The sequence below is a fragment of the Podarcis bocagei genome, assembly GCF_964188305.1.
Source record: "Podarcis bocagei genome assembly, chromosome: Z".
NCBI lineage: Eukaryota > Metazoa > Chordata > Lepidosauria > Squamata > Lacertidae > Podarcis > Podarcis bocagei.
The window spans coordinates 16,915,015-16,929,165 of record NC_138140.1 but is presented as its reverse complement, the minus strand read 5'-3'; the positions used below and the strand labels follow the sequence as shown (position 1 = coordinate 16,929,165).

The following is a 14,151-nucleotide window of genomic DNA, read 5'->3' as shown; positions in this document are numbered from 1 at the left end:
GTCCTCAGTCACCTTTCTAAGGTATAATAATAATAATAATAATAATAATATAATTATTTATTTATTATTATTATTATTATTATTATTATTATTATTATTATTATTATTATTATTATTAATACCCTGCCCATCTGCCCACTCTGGGCAGCTTCCAACTGAATATTAAAAACAATAAGCATTAGACATTAAAAACTTCCCTAAAGAGGGCTGCCTTCAGTTGTCTTTTAAAAGTAAAATAGTTGTTTATTGCCTTGACATCTGCTGGGAGGGCGTTCCACAGGGCAGGCGCCACTACCGAGAAGGCCCTCTGCTGGTTCCCTGTAACCTTACTTCTCGCAATGAGGGAACCGCCAGAAGGCCCTCGGCGCTGGATCTCAGTGTCCGGGCTGAACGATGGGGGTGGAGACGCTCCTTCAGGTATACTGGACCGAGGCCGTTTAGGGCTTTAAAAGTCAGCACCAACACTTTGAATTGTGCTCGGAAATGTACTGGGAGCCAATGCAGATCTCTCAGGACCGGTGTTATGTGGTCCCGGCGGCCACTCCCAGTCACCAGTCTAGCTGCCGCATTCTGGATTAATTGCAGTTTCCGGGTCACCTTCAAAGGTAGCCCCACGTAGAGCGCATTGCAGTAGTCCAAGCGGGACTACACCCAATTGCCAACACAGCTTAATCAATACAACTCAGCAGCACCTGCTATGTTTCACAGCTGTAAAGCTCTGGCCCTTGCTCTGGCCCCTTAAAGACATACACATCGGGTGGAACAGTGATGAACCTTTACATTTAAAGAAACCATTCAACAGACAGCTGCCCTGGACACAGAATTAACCTGTGCCTCCATGGACAACTGTGAGTCCAAAATGACTCCCAGGCTGCGCACCTGGTCCTTCAGGGGCACAGTTACCCCATTCAGGACCAGGGAATCCCCCACCCCCGCCCACCCCCTGTCCCCCCAAAACAGTACTTCTGTCTTGTCAGGATTCAACCTCAATCTGTTAGCCGCCACCCATCCTCCAACCGCCTCCAGGCACTCACACAGGACCTTCACCGCCTTCACTGGTTCTGATTTAAAGGAGAGGTAGAACTGGGTGTCATCTGCATACTGATGAACACCCAGCCCAAACCCCCTGATGATCTCTCCCAGCGGCTTCATATAGATATTAAAAAGCATGGGGGAGAGGACAGAACCCTGAGGCACCCCACAAGTGAGAGCCCATCCCCCCCACCACTTTCTAGACACGGCCCAGGAGAAAGGAGCGGAACCACCATATAACAGTGCTCCCAGCCCCTCAAGATGGTCCAGAAGGATGTTATGGTTGATGGTGTCAAAGGCCACTGAGAGATCCAGCAGAACTAGGAAACAGCTCCCACCTTTGTCCCTAGCCCGCCAGAGATCATCAACCAGAGCGACCAAGGCAGTTTCAGTCCCATGGTGAGGCCTGAATCACGATTGGAAGGGATCCAAATGGTCCACATCCTCCAGGCGTGCTTGGAGTTGTTCAGCAACCACCCGCTCAATCACCTTGCCCAAGAATGGTAAATTTGAGACTGGGCGATAGTTAGCCAAATTGGCTGGGTCTAAAGATGTTTTTTTAAGAAGCGGTTTAATGACCGCCTCTTTCAGCGGGTCTGGGAAGGCTCCCTCACAGAGGGAAGCATTCACTACCCGCAGAGCCCATTGCCCAGCCCTTCCCGGCTCGCTTTTATCAGCCAGGATGGTCAAGGGTCAAGGAGACAGGTGGTCGGTTTCACTTGTCCAAGCAGCCTGTCCACATCCTCGGAGGTAACAGATTGGAATAGATCCCATATAACAGGACTAGACAGGACTCCAGCACTCTCCCGCCCTGGCCCTGCTCCCACGGTGGAGTCTACCTCCTTCTGAATCTGAGCGACTTTATCTGCAAAAAACTTTGCAAAAGCATTGCAGGAGATCTTGGGGTCCCTACCAGGCCCTGGTGGTACAGGTGTTTCTGATAGATTGCAAACCATCTGAAAAAGTCTCCTGCTGCTGTTTTCTGCAGATGCAATGGAGGCGGCAAAGAAAGCCCTCTTCGCCGTCGCCATTGCCACTTGGGAGGCTCAACATTGAGCTCTAGCCTGTGTTTGGTCTGATTCAGAGTGAGTTTTCCACCACCGGCGCTCTAGCCGTCTCAATGATTGTTTCATCGCCCTCAGATCCATGGAAAACCACAGGGCTGTCCGGGCTCCATGCAATCGGAGAGGGCACTTCAGAGCCAGACAGTCAATAGCCCTGGTTAACTCCGCATTCCAACGGGCCACCAGGGAATCAGCTGAGAGGCCATCAACTTGGGATAGAACATCCTCTACCACTCTCTGGAAACCAGTTGGATCCATTAAGTAGTGGGGGCGGACCATCCGAATCGGTCCCACCTCCCTGCAGAGGGGGAGGGTCACGGAGGAGTCCAGTTGCACCAAGAAGTGATCTGATCATGGCACTTCTTTTGTTTCGCTTTTAGTTAGTGTCAGATCACCAACATCCGTAGAGGTAAACACCAAGTCTAAGGCATGTCCACGGCTATGAGTTGGGCCAAACTTATTCAGGGACAGCCCCATGGAGGCCATGCTTTCCACGAAGTCCCGAGCGGCCCCTTGTAAGGTCGTGTCGGCATGGATGTTAAAATCCCCCAGGACAACCAAGCTAGGTGTCTCCAGGAGCATATCCGCCGCAACCTGAAGCAGCTCAGGCAGGGAATCCTTGGTGCAGCGGGGAGGTTGGTACATCAATAGGAATCCTGTACCGTCCCTATTGCCCAACTTCCAGAACATGCACTCAGAGAACTGGGTCTTCCCAATAGGATGCCTGGTGCAGACTAATGACTTCCTAAAAATCACTGCAACCCCCCCTCCCCGCCCACATGACCTGGGTTGCTGTGCGTAAGAGAAACCTGGTGGACATGCAGCGGCAAGGACAGGCCCATCTGCTTCATCCAACCAGGTCTCTGTCACTCATGCCAGGTCAAATCCTCCATCCACAATCAGGTCGTGGATGGCAGTGGTTTTATTCATCATTGACCTGGCATTGCACAGCAACACTTTCAGGTCATGTGGGTTTCCCTTGCTGATTCCAGTATCCTTCCGGTCAGGACCAGACCTGAAGGCAGGGATAGTCCTCAAACAACGACTAACCCTGCCTCCTCGGTAATGACATGGTCTGGTCTTAGCGTAACTCCTCCTCCTGCCCATGCTCACTGAGATTGGGTGTCCCAATACATTCCCCCCTGTGGAACCTGCCCCAGCCATTCTATTGGCTGAGGCCCACTCCCAGGCAGCCCTGACCCTTCCCCTTAAAAAGCAAAATACAAACTATATAATAACTTAACAGAATAATAAAAAAGAAGCAAAGCAAGAAACAATAGTGCTAAAATTAAACTACTCCCCACCCTAACTAAATACTTATCCAACCCCAAGCAGAAATAAAACAAAAAAGTTATAGAATATTATAAGAAAACAACAACAACCATTTAAAGTGCAGCAAATTAAAAGCACTTAAAACATTTAAAACCATTTTGTCACTTGCTGCAGGGAGCTGCTCAGGCCTCTAAACTGTGGTGGTGAGTGCAGGCTCCGCCCCCTAGGGCAGATGGAGTTGGCAGGAAAGGGAGCGGCCCAGCCAGCACTCGAGCAGCAGCAGCAGCAGTGTCCCGGAGGCCTTGATGGAGGCCCTCAAGCTGTGGCGGTGAGTGCAGGCTCTGCCCCCTAGGCCAGATGGAGTTGGCAGGAAAGGGCGCGGTCCACCCAGCACTCGAGCAGCAGCAGCAGCAGCAGCAGTATCCTCATTGTTAAACCGTTCCTACTCTAGGCAACACTTCACTGTCATCATCATTATCATAATCATTTTAATGTGTATACCACCCTTCATCTGAAAATCAGAAGGCGGTTCACAACAGTTTTGGAGAAAAGCATAGAAGGAACCTCTGCCTTTTATGGCCATGGGGGTTACACACGCCCAGAAATTTACCCTGGGTAAACATCTGCAAATCTGCAAAATGTGCTGATGTTTCTTGGTATCTAAATGAAATTTGCTAGAGAGGCACATCTGCAGACGAGGGGTAGGGAGCGACTGAGATGTGCTTCACCAGAGGTCCCATGCCTGGAAGTTTTAAGAAGAAAATCTGGACGGTGCACAGAGTGGGGTGACCAAGGGGAGCAAGGGTCTGGAAACCAAGCCTCATGAGGAATGCTTGAGGGAGTTGGACAAGTTTAGCTTGGCGAAGAGAAGGCTGAGGTGTGAGATGATAGTCATCTTCAAATAGCTTAAAGGCTGTCACATGGAAGATGGAGCAAGCTAGTTTTCTGCTGCTCTCGAGGAAAGGACCCGAAACAATGGGTTCAAGTTACATGAAAGGAGATTCCAACTGAACATCAGAAGAACTTTCTGACAGCAAGAGCTGTTCGACAGTGGAATGGTCTCCCTCAGGAGATTGTAGACTCTCTTTCATTGGAAGTTTTAAAGCAGATGTTGGATAGCCATATGCCATGGATGCTTTAGTTGAGATTCCTGCATTGCAAGGGGGTTGGACTAGATGGCTCTTAGGCAGTGCTGGATTTAAGTACAGTAGTACCTTGGGTTACATACGCTTCAGGTTACAGACTCCACTAACCCAGAAATAGTACCTCGGGTTAAGAACTTTGCTTCAGGATGAGAACAGAAATCACATGGCAGTGGCAGGCCCCATTAGCTAAAATGGTACCTCAGGTTAAGAGCAGTTTCAGGTTAAGAATGGGCCTCCAGAACGAATTAAGTTCTTAACCTGAGGTACCACTGTATAAGCTAGATAAGCTATAGCTTAGGGCCCCAATTTCTTTGGGGCCCCCAAAAAATTTAAAGGAAAAAACCACCTGGATGTACATTTCCAAAATATAAGATAAAAAACAAATAAAATAAAACCTACATACAGCAACAGTGGCAAATGGCTTTAGATACCTATTAGGTCCATAAATGCCCCTTTACGGTCCAAGAGGCACATCCAAGAGGTAGACCGTGATCTGCCGGTAGATCACTGGACATCTGTGGTAGATCGCTGGCTCCCCCCAAAGAAGTTCAACAACTTCAGCTCCCAAAGTCTGTTGGGAGTTGGACACCCCTGCCATATAGTATATATTCAACACAAAAAACAGCGACAATTTGTTGTTGATAAAGGGCAGCTGGACATATAAAGGGCCCCATTACCTTCAGTAGCTTAGGGCCTCATCAAACCTAAATCCAGCCCTGCTCTTAGGGGTCCCTTCCAACTCTGTAATTCTATGACTCTGTCATAATAATAATGGTAAAGTTCATGACACATTAGAGAGTAACTTCCCACCTACTTAGTCTATATACCAGTGAATAACCTGGTATTATAAAGTCTTCAGAATTTTCTCTTTCCAATGAAATAAACCCAGTGATACTCCACCCACTGTTCGGTATGTTATTTTCACTAATGTGTGCATTTTAATGAACACTGTACTTAACACATGCGGTTTTCCATGTATCACATGACTGGAGAGCTGCATTGCAAAATTTGGATAAGTCTGAATTTTGAAAGAATAGCTACATTTCAGTTTGCATATTGTTTTGCAAAGTACAAGATAGATTTGTCTCCTTAATACAAAGTGAACTGAATTCCTTACCTCTGTATCCCTAGAGCGGGTGGTGGGTGGGCGGGTGGGCAGCTGGCTATTTCCAGTTATGCCTGCTTTTGAACTTCCTAAAGCATCAAATGTTCTGCTTTTGGAATGTGAGCTGGATGGACTTTGGGGTCTGATCCAAGAGGGCAATCCTTCTGTGTTTACAGAGGGGATGTCCCGCGGCTGCATTCAGAATAGGCAAGATTGTGTGCCTTGGCCCTTTGCTTTGTCTGCTGCTGACTCAGCACACAGAGTTTGGAAGCCACAAGACTACATAAGAAAGAGGGATTGGATTGTGAAGAATGCAGAGTCAGCAAACATCTCCGTGTCAACACCCAGGTGCCAAAAAAGACAGGTGACACTCTGGCACAGCAGCCCACTATCTGTCTTTCTGGCCTTGAGCCAGCAATCACAAGCCATGGATCTTCTGTTGACAAGCGGGTTACCAAATTCCGCTCCCGAACCTGCTCCTGTGTCTTTAAACCCACAGCCAGACATGCAGAAAATAAATTTTTCTTCAGCACTTTTTTTCTCTAACCCAGGAAGAGCATCACTTGCTAATTGCTCACCTGCCTGGCTCCTGTTAAAGGCAGAAGAGTGCCCCCCAAAGTTGGCAGTACTACAGTTCTTATATAATAGCTTCTGTCAGGCTTGTTGTCCAAAGTACAGAATTGTAGAGTTGGAAGGGACCCAAGGGGCCATTTGTCAAACCCCCTGAAATGCAACAATCCCATCTGAAAAATCCCTGACAGGTAGCTATCCAACCTCTGTTTAAAAACCTCCAACAAAGGAGAGCATCGCCTCCCGAGGGAGACTGTTCCATTGCGGAACAGCTCTTGCCATCAGACAGCTCTTCCCAATGTTTAGTTGAAACCTTCTTTCTTGTCATTTGAATCCATAGGTTTGGGTCCTAACCTCTGGAGCAGGAGAAAACAAGCTTGCCTTCAGAAACTGAAGATGGCTCTCATATCACCTCTCAATCTTGTCTTCTCCAATCTTGTCTTATCCAATCTAAACATACCCAACTCCCTCAACTGTTCCTTAGGAACTACGGAGGTCTTTGTTGGGGCCTTTCGATCTCTGGGGAAGGCTGCCTTTTTAAAACTCTCCTCACTCCATAACCCAATTTAGAGAGGAAATTGTGAATGAGTGAAGAGGGAGGTCTGCAGTATGCAGAGCAGTCCCTTTGAGAGTTAGACACACCTCAGTCATTCCTGGCTCCTCCCACCCCAAACAAGTGGCTGTGATTTATAATCTGGGGTGGCTCTCTAGGAGAGGCACACATAGTTTTGTGTGCTGAGTGGCACTATTCCATCTGTGGCAGATTCCCTGTGGTGGGGTGAGTGGGGTTTTTCTAAATTTTACAGAAGGTGAAGGAGATAAATTGCAAAGGGGGTGGGTTTTTTTAAAAAGAGGAGATTAAGATCCAGGAATACAAGGAAAGAAGAGTTGAGGCTGTGTTTTAAAGTGGATAAATGCAATGTGGAAAAATAATTTGAATAGGACTGCCGGTGTATGTTTAACCTGTTTGAAAGTGCGAGAGTAATTCTGGGGCTTTTGCTTTTCACTAGGGCAGCTGGGAGTGTTGTGAACCCCCACTGACTGGGCATCTCCAGTCCCTCATTTAAACCTAGCCTCAGATAGCCACACATAAATGCCAGCAGGGCTGCTATGCATTATGCAGTAGGTGGAACTAGAAACTTGACAGCTGTGGCTTTCGTATCATAAAGGTGTAAGGAAAGGGGGTGAATGATAGCCACTAAGGGGAATAACCTGGGAAGCCTCAGATTCAAGTTTTCCCCAGTGCCCACAACATGCATTAACAAAGAGCAGGTGCTACCTTGCAGGGCTGTTTGTAGAGACCTCCAAAGCAAACATTTTTGGTGCCCCTTGAGTTAAATGGGAAAGTAGAATGAAAAACTTCTGATGAATGTTATTCGCCAGCAGCTCTGCCCTATACTGTATTCAGTAAAGGGAGCCTCTTGTAATGAACTTATTTGCCTTCTGTTCTAGCTGGTGGGTGGGTTGTATTTAAATCCAGCAAATTGTGAGGTGGGGAGAAAGATACTGTTCACAGTAGCTATCATCTCCTTGTAGCCAACTTTGATTCTGGAAATGGAACATTTTGTTTCTTTTCTCCCTATTTTATGCTCATGACACCCCAACAAACATGGGCATAGCCAGGATTTTTGTTGTGGGGGGCCGGCTTTTGTTAGGGGGACAGAATCTAGGTTAATCTGGCTGCCCATCTATTACTGAGCCAGGTTTAAAGTCCTTGTATTAAATTACCAAGCCTTGAACAACTTAGGTCTAGGGTATACTTCAGGGACAACTTGAACCCTTATATCCCGGCTCAGCTGTTGAGATCCCCTGCAGAAGCATTGTTAGCTATTCTCTCAGCTGGTGAGACTCATTTGACAAGAACAAAGAGTCAAGCCTTTAGTTTCATTGGCCCAGTCCTGTGGAACTCCCTGCCTCTGGACATTCAGTAGGCATCTTCTGTGCCAACTTTTTAAACACCTGCTGAAAACTTTTCTGTTCCGTCAGACTTATGCAAGGAATTGAAAACACATCTTTCCACAACAGCTTTCTGATTTCTCATTCTTATAGTTTATAATGGTTTTTATTGTGTGGTTTTATGTACTACTGTATATGAAATAGTGGTATATAAATATTTTTGGAAATAAACAAATAGTTCAGCATTTTCACCGCTACACCACACTGACTCTTCAGGACATGTCCGCCTTTTATCCTCCTAACAACCCTGCGAGGTAGGTTAGGCTGAGAGATAGGGGCTGGCTCATGGGCATCTCAGTGAGTTTCATGACTGAATCTGAATCTGAATCTCATGCTGCATGAGCTGGCTTGTACAGAAGACCCCAAATACTTGGCAAAAAAGCAAACCCAGAAAAACCCAGAAAAGTTGTGGATTGTGGCTATTCTTTTGTTCCGTCTGCAACTGGTACCCCCATTTGTTGTTCCTCCCCTCCTCCAAATAAATCCCAGGCTTCACACAGAGGAAATTGAAAATGCAGTCCAGGCTGGTTGTCCAAAGCAGGAACTGTGGAGGTCTTTGTTTGGTCTTCTCAATCATTTATGCTGATGCCAGGCGTGATGGTGCCAACGAGGCTACCTACACAATGTGCCAAGTCCACTGAGGGGTAAAAAAACAACTTTTAATTGGACAAATGATGGTAGAAACATCCACAAGGATCTCTAAAGCAGAGCCGGACACCTTTCAGCTCTTGGGCTGCAAACGGCCTGCAGTCTGATTTCATCCTGATTTCTTTCAGATGTCTTTTAAGAACTTTATTGTTCAAACTAGCCTTTGGAACAGAGGCCGCACCCTCATACTGCTTTGAATAGTCATGGCTTCTCCCAAAGCATGCTGGGAAGTGTAATTTGTTAAGGGTGCTGAGAGACATTAGGAGACCCCATTTCTCCTCACAGGACTGAAGTTTGCTGAGTAGTTTTATCAACCAATCCCTCTTCCCAAAGAACCCTGGGAAATGTAGCTCTTTGAGGGGGAATTTGGGAGGATTTCTTAACAACCTATAGTTGGCAACCTATAGTACCCAGGATTCTTTGAGGGAAAGCCATGCCTGTTGTTATGTACTGAGTTGAATAGGATCCAAACTGCAGCAGTCTGATTGGTCCTAGAACAATAGGATTCAGAATGCAACAGTCTGATTGGTCCTAGAACAATGCAGTAGTATGATTGGTTGGCAGGAACCACCCAATCATGCTCCAGATATAAGTGAATCCACAACCTGATTGGCTTACAGTAGAATTCCAGAATTAGCCAATCATGTGCAGCCCATTGTGTAAATAATGTATATAAAGCAGATACTTTGAGGGGACTTGCATTCATTCCTCCTCACCACTATGAGGTGCATATAGAGCATGAAATCACTTTGCGACTCTGAGTATATTTGACTGGTGACAAAGGTGGGATCCCGCTGAGCTGACTGCCACACACAGCACCGCAGCACCGCCACCTGCCGCACCGCTGCCTCGCACCGTGTATCCAGGCTTCAGCTCCGGGACACAAGGAACTCAGAATGGCAACTGACAGCAGCTTCTCGCCGTTCAACCCAGCATCGGGAGACTGGGAAGCGTACGCCTCCCGTTTCACCTTCCTCCTAGAAGCCAAAGGGGTCACTGATGAAGAAGACGCCAAGAAGAGGGCGATATTCTTCAGCATCTGCGGAGAGAAGACGTTTGAAATCGCCCGGGCTCTCCTTTCACCTGAAGACGTCGCTACTGTTCCATACAAAACAATAATGGAACAGCTGAAGGGGCACTTTTCGCCGCAGCCCTCAGTGGTGGCTCGTCAAAATACCTTCTACGCAAAGCGGCAAGCCCCTGGGGAAACCATAACTGGGTTTGTGACCTCTCTCCGCCAAGCCACCCGGTTCTGCAACTTCTCAGATCTGGAGAACATGCTTCATGACTGCCTCGTCGATGGCCTGAAGGAAGAGAAGCTGCAACGACGCCTCTACGCTAAGAAGGACCTAACGTTCCAGGTCGCTCTGGAGGAGGCCCTGGCAGCGGAAGCTGCCAAGAGGTCGACGCAAGAGGCACGGCCGAGCCAGCCGTCCCAACCGAGGGTCCACCACGAAGACCTCACCGACGACTCAGGATCCAACAGGGAGGAGGTGCACCGAGTACAGCAGCGCACTCAAGCAGCCCACATACCACAGCTGCCTCAACGAGAAGGAGGGAACTGCGCAAGCTGCGGGGAAAGTCACAAGAGGAGGACCTGCCGTTTCCGCAACGCAGAGTGCAGGCAGTGCAGAAAATCGGGACACATCGCCCGGGTGTGTCGAGCTCAGTCCACCCGATGCCAGGCATCAGATGACCAATCCAAGAGCCCCAGGTCCCGGGGCCCAATGCACCAAGGCAACTCGACGGAGCTCACGGACTTCCAGGTATACCAGTTGCCCCACCCCAAAGTAGAGAAAATTTATGTAGAGGTACGGATAGAGGGGGCCCCGTGCCTCATGGAGCTTGACACGGGTTCAACTCTATCCATAATCTCAGCAAGGACCTTAAGGAAACTGTGTCCTACTGGGGGTCCCAAACTCAGGCCGGCCCCATTCACCCTACGGGACTTCCAGAAACGTAAGGTCCCCACAATGGGGGTGGGGACCTTCAGGGTGCAATACCGAGGGCAGACGCGGCAACTGGACTTGCTTGTGGTCAAGGGCCCCTACATTAGCTTACTGGGATTGGCATGATTTGGACCACTGGGGCTAGCCATCACCGGGGTGAACCACACTACCTTACAAGTGGACATGGACGCCATATGCAAGGAATTTCCAGGGGTTTTCGATGGGAAATTGGGACAGTATATGGGGCCCCCCATTGCTCTACAGCTTGACCCTGCAGTGCGACCAGTCAGGCTCAAGGCCTGCCGGGTCCCGTTCGCCCTGAAACCCCGTATAGAGGAGGAATTGGACCGGCTCGTGGAGCAAGGAGTGCTGGAGCCAGTGCCTAATGCCCCCTGGGAAACCCCAATCGTCACACCCGTCAAGCCTAATGGTTCAGTCCGCATCTGCGCAGACTACAAATGTACCATAAACAAGGCCCTCACGGCCCATGCATACCCAGTGCCAGTGGTCAGCCATGTCCTTGCCACCCTGGCTGGGTCGAAAAATTTTGGCAAGCTGGACTTGGCCCAAGCATATCAACAGCTGCCAGTAGATGAGGCCACAGCAGAGGCACAGACGATTGTGACGCGCAGAGGAGCGTTCAGGGTAAAGCGGCTGCAATTCGGTGTCAGTGTGGCACCAGGCATATTCCAGAATCTAATGGACTCGCTCCTTAAAGGGATTCCTGGCGTCACCCCCTTCTTCGATGATGTGTTGATTGCCGGGCCCATACCAGAGGAGTTTGAGGACTGCTTCCGCACCGTTCTGCACCGTTTCCAGACGGCGGGTCTCAAGGTGAAGCGGGAAAAATGTCTACTAGGAGTGCCTCAGGTGGACTTTCTGGGATTTATGGTGGACGCAGAAGGGGTCCACCCGACTGGGGACAAGGTACGGGCCATTTGTGATGCCCCAGCGCCCAAGAGCAAGACTGAACTTCAGGCCTTCTTGGGACTATTGAACTTTTACCATTCCTTCCTTCCCCACAAGGCGGCGGTAGCGGAGCCCCTACACAGACTCCTGGACAAGCGGGCCCCTTGGGTGTGGGGCCAGTGCCAGGAGGCTGCATTCCAGGCAGTCAAGGACTTGCTTGTCTCAAACTCGGTCTTGGCACACTTCAACGAGAGGCTGCCGGTGGTGCTAGCATGCGACGCCTCGCCCTATGGCATTGGCGCTGTCCTGGGACACCAACTCCCGGATGGAAGAGAGGTACCGGTATCATACTTTTCCTAGACACTCAATGCAACCGAGCGAAACTACTCGCAAATAGACAAGGAGGGGCTGGCAATCGTGAAGGGAGTAAAAAAATTCCATGATTTCTTGTACGGGCGGCCCTTCACCGTGGTGACTGACCACAAGCCGTTGCTTGGCTTGTTTGCCCCCGAAAAGCAGACCCCCCAAGTGCTGTCTCCTCGCATCCTCAGGTGGTCAATTTTCCTTGCCAGCTACCAGTATGCACTGATTCACCGCCCGGGGAAGGCGATGGGCCATGCGGACGCCCTCAGCAGGCTACCACTACCGGAAACAGGCCCCGACCCAGCACCTGCACAAGAGGTTATGAGCCTGGAGCTGCTTCCTGACCGCCCCATTCAGGCACAATAAGTTGCACACCATTCCAAGAAAGATAGGGTCATCTCCCGGGTCCTGGACTGGGTGTGGAGGGGATGGCCCAGCAGCAGCCCTGGGCCAGAATTCGCTGGCTACACAACCCGCAAACATGAACTGTCGGCCCACAAGGGGTGCCTGTTATGGGGAAGCAGGGTCGTTGTTCCCCAGCCCCTCCGCAGAAGGGTCCTCACAGCCCTACACGAGACACACCCAGGGGTAGTAAGAATGAAGGCCCTGGCCAGGAGTTATGTGTGGTGGCCGGGGATTGACGGAGAGATAGAGGCCTGGGTCAAACACTGACAGGCCTGCCAAGAATCCCGCCCAGATACCCCAAGGGCCCCAGTCCAGTCCTGGGAGTCTGCCCGAGCACCATGGTCACGCCTGCATGTGGACTTCGCTGGCCCCTTTCAGGGGAAAACATTCTTCATAGTGGTGGACTCCTACACCAAATGGCTCGAAGTCGCACTGGTACCGTCCACTTCTACATCCGCAGCCATCCGGGTACTACGCAGGCTGTTTGCAACCCACGGGCTCCCTGACACTCATCTCAGACAATGGGACTGCATTTACGTCAGGAGAATTCCAAACCTTCACAGCGCAGAACGCCATCCGCCACATCCATTCGGCGCCATTCCACCCTGCCACCAATGTCCAAGCAGAACGCATGGTCCGGACCACCAAGGACACCCTTCGCCGCATGACGCAAGGGGATTGGGAGTACTGCCTTGCCACATTCCTCCTAGCACAGCACAGCACCCCCAGCTCAACGACTGGCCGGAGCCCTGCTGAACTACTAATGGGTCGGCGCCTTGCAATCAGATTGGACCGCCTTCACCCTGATAGAGCTCAGAATGAGGTAGTGGTGGGGGAAGGCAGGAACCCCCGGACCTTCGAGGCCCAGGACCCAGTGTACGCAAAGAATTTTGGGGCAGGCCCAGCATGGGTACCCGCCACAGTCACCAGGGTCACTGGTCCCGTGTCGTACGAGGTGCTAACGGATGGGGGGCAATGCTGGCGCCGCCACTGCGACCAGATACGGTGACGATTCCCCGGAGAAAACCAGGAGGAGGAAAGGTCAGAGGAGTCCCAAGGGAACAGAGGGGCAGTGAGGCCGATAGAGCAGGAGGGGCCAGCAGGAGAGGCAGAATCAGTAAATACAGAGAGGACCCGCGAGGCCGAAAGGACACCGGAACCAGAACCACGACTGAGCGAGCCGGTTGCGCCAGACCAAACAGGCCCATCACAGCCAGCAATCTTGGAACATGAGCCAGAACCTGAACCCCGGACCAGGGAACACCACAGGCCGCAACACACACGTAGGCCGCCGGCGTACCTCGAGGACTATGAATGCGACCTCCCGGGCAGGACTGGAACTTAGAGGGGAGGGGTGTTATGTACTGAGTTGAATAGGATCCAAACTGCAGCAGTCTGATTGGTCCTAGAACAATAGGATTCAGAATGCAACAGTCTGATTGGTCCTAGAACAATGCAGCAGTATGATTGGTTGGCAGGAACCACCCAATCATGCTCCAGATATAAGTGAATCCACAACCTGATTGGCTTACAGTAGAATTCCAGAATTAGCCAATCATGTGCAGCCCATTGTTTAAATAATGTATATAAAGCTGATACTTTGAGGGGACTTGCATTCATTCCTCCTCACCACTATGAACTGAATAAAGAGCATGAAATCACTTTGCGACTCTGAGTATATTTCACCTGTGGTTTTGGGGGAAGTGGTATCAGAGTGTATGGCACAGATTTGA

At 50.0% G+C, this 14,151-nt stretch overlaps 1 protein-coding gene across 1 annotated transcript in view; it reads left to right on the top strand.

Annotated features, from left to right (window-relative positions):
• The first annotated feature begins 6,864 nt into the window (after positions 1-6,864).
• Positions 6,865-14,151, top strand: part of ASS1 (argininosuccinate synthase 1) — an 81,617-nt gene continuing 74,330 nt past the window's right edge. The window contains exon 1 of the mRNA XM_081179510.1: positions 6,865-6,966. The gene's annotated coding sequence lies outside the window, so the exon portion shown is untranslated. The remainder of the gene's footprint in view (positions 6,967-14,151) is intronic.